The 2950-nt window shown below is 42.9% G+C and overlaps 1 long non-coding RNA gene across 2 annotated transcripts; it reads right to left on the bottom strand.

Annotated features, from left to right (window-relative positions):
- Window positions 1-136: 136 nt before the first annotated feature.
- Window positions 137-2166, bottom strand: LOC308578953. Of its 2 annotated transcripts, none has more exons than XR_014004227.1 (3): window positions 1170-2166; window positions 519-1058; window positions 137-454 (listed from the first exon to the last, which is right to left on the bottom strand). It is a non-coding gene; the product is annotated as an uncharacterized lncRNA (long non-coding RNA). The 2 variants fall into 2 exon arrangements; XR_014004228.1 differs by lacking the exon at window positions 137-454 and having other exon boundaries at window positions 617-1058; window positions 1170-1658; window positions 1692-2166.
- Between the last annotated feature and the right edge of the window lie 784 nt (window positions 2167-2950).

Raw genomic sequence — 2950 nt, forward strand, 5'->3', positions numbered from 1 at the left:
ATTATTATTATTATTATTATTATTATTATTATTATTATTATTATCCAATATCTTTGTGTCAAATCCATTAATTTTTTTGTCTGATTTAAATTTTTTGTTTACCTGGTAATATTGTAGTCAGTTCACACATGCCTGCTTTAGTTCTTCGCATTTTTTAATTTTAAATTGGTTGTTTTCTTCTAATATTTCCTTGTATGTTAGCCAATTGATAGCCATGTTTTTCTTTTTCACTGCTGTTGCCTCTACCGGTGACAACCACCAAGGGGTTTTATGTTCCAGTAATTTTTTATTTCTTTCCCATACAGTAAATAGAGATTTCCTTCTTATGTGATTGAGGAATCGTCTATGAATTTTAACTTTATTATATCCCAGATAACTGTGCCAGCCGAACCTATTGTCCCAGACTTTGATGTCTAATATATCTGCATTTTAAAAAACCATCCATTCTTTAAGCCTTCAGGTGAGCAATTGTTCTGTTGCTGAGAGGAAGACGATTGCGAGGTCTGTAAGACTCTGACGATAATGGAGTCTGGAGGAGACTGACCTCTGCTTCGAGGATACTTGGAGGAAGGCAGAGGTGGTTAGTTTGTATTTTACATTATTTCTGACATTTCCCCCTTTGTTTCACCTGCAGAGTTGCCAGCCCAGGGCCCACCAATGGAGCTCCACTCTTTGAGGAGGTTCACGGTGGAGCCCTTGGGAAGATGATCTTCATGTGGCCGGGCGAACTTGGGAAGGGTACCTCAGCCTCCACCATCTTTGGCATTTAAAGCCAAGCTCTGGGAGGCAGTGGGGGGGCAGTCCTTGGATAGGACATGCGAACATGCCCCCCCAAGGGCACCCTGGGGGCCAGAGAGACCGTCTCTGGCGCCCACAGGTTCACCTCTCGCCTCCACCAAAATCAGGCTTGAAAGAAGCATCTTTTGGTAGCCAACAGAAAAGGGGCAGTTTGGGCTTGGGAGGGTGGGGTGTGGCACCTCCAGGGGTTTCCCATCCCTTAAGTGGCCATTCTCTCCTTTCACTTTCCCTTCCACCCAGACGGAGTCCTCATCAAGGCTCTGAGCCTGGCCTTGGCTGGGGAGGGCGGGGTATAAATAAAAATTATTATTATTATTATTATTATTATTATTATTATTATTATTATTATCATCATCATCATCATCAAAGACCTTGAGACAGGGGAGAGGGAGATCTTGCCAAGTTAAATCCAGCCACAAAGAGTGACAACCATGGGCATAGCCAGGATTTTGGTTAGGGGGGCCTTTCATTTTGGGGGCAGAACCTCAGTTTGCTATGTATTTTTATTGGTTTTTATTGATGGGGGGCAGCTTCCCCTCCCTGCCCCTCTGGCTATGCCTATGGTGACAAGAGACTTCCCAGGCAAGTTCAGATACAAGAATAAGATGGGAGAAAGCTCTACTCCCCACAGAGATCTCTTTTGGCTCAAACCAGGGACTTCTCCCTGCAAATGGCACATGGTTGCTATTTGACATCACAATGAATATATTTTGTACACATAGGGGTGCTTCCCCACCATGCCAGGATCCTGAGACCCACAGGCATATCTGGCAGGATGGCGCCAAACAAATGGTCCTGGACCCAAAGTATTTTCTGAGATCTTTTTGATAACTGGGCCGACAATTCACCCTCCCCCCTGTCTGGCTCTTTTGAATTTGTTTATAAGAAGGAACTGATTTTGTATCTGTTGACACTGGCTGAGACCACGCCTGCCAAATTTTGGAAGACCTCAGCAGGGCAGATTCCTCGCTCCTTCCCAAAGATGAGACTGTCAAGGCCTTTCTTCCGTGGAGATCAGGACTGGCAACTGGGGTCCCTGGGACCCAACTGCCCTCCTGAGACAAATCAGCTTGTCTGAGCCACAAACATGTCTTGAGGAAATGGATTTCTTGGCGTCTCCCTCCTCCCTCCTCCTCCAAAGCCCAACTGCCTTTAACTGTCACACACACACTGTCCCAACTGTCACGTGCCTGTCACACTCCATCCTCAGCCAATCAGCACGCAGCACACCCCAAGGTTCCATCCTCCTCTCACAGTCCACCCACTGCTCTCACTTTACCTTATATCCCACAAATGTTTCTCTACACAACATTTTACCACATGTCCCTTAATATATAAACACCACACACAAACACACACACACACACACACACACACACACACACACACACACACCCCTGAATGATTTGTGTCTGGCACCTCCTCTTTCCTTGGGAGTTTTTAAACCGAGTATGTATGGCCATTCTAAGAGAATGAGGGAGGTGTTAATGGTAAGTTCTGGCATCTCTTTTTCTATAAGAATAGCACTATTTAAGCTATAGTAAAGTTATATTGAGCAAGGCAGTGGGGAGGTCAGTGTGGTGCAAACTCACCATCAGGACTGCCAGATAGGTTGCACCAATGTATTTGTACCACATTGCCATCTCGCCCGCTACTCCTCTCATTTCCAGTAAGCAACTGCGACTCATGTATAAATGCTTTGGACAAAGGAACAATTCGGTACAATGCTCCTGTAAAGTACGCCAGTATTAATTACCTGCCATTATTCATGGCAGGGAAGCGGTTTTAATCTGGGACTTCGAATCACACCAATTCTAAAAAAATTAAATAATGTAAACTCTGAAGTATCTACATATCTTCCATCGCCAGTAATTTGTGGTGGGTTGTTTTTATTATTATTATTATTTATAATACAAGAGAGAATGAGAGAGGTACAAAGATGTATATACAACTGTGTACATAATACAATCAAATTATATATAATATCAAATAGCGTTTTACACAGATTTATATTTACAATGTTAAAGTGACCAGCATTTCATGGAAGTCGAACACCATTTGTGAGACAACTCTATATATCATCTCCTTACAATAGGAATAGATATCATCATCAATAGTTACTATTACAAAAAATGTATATTTTACAAAAACA

The sequence above is a fragment of the Podarcis bocagei genome (assembly GCF_964188305.1).
Source record: "Podarcis bocagei genome assembly, chromosome: Z".
In the NCBI taxonomy this organism is placed as follows: Eukaryota; Metazoa; Chordata; class Lepidosauria; order Squamata; family Lacertidae; genus Podarcis; species Podarcis bocagei.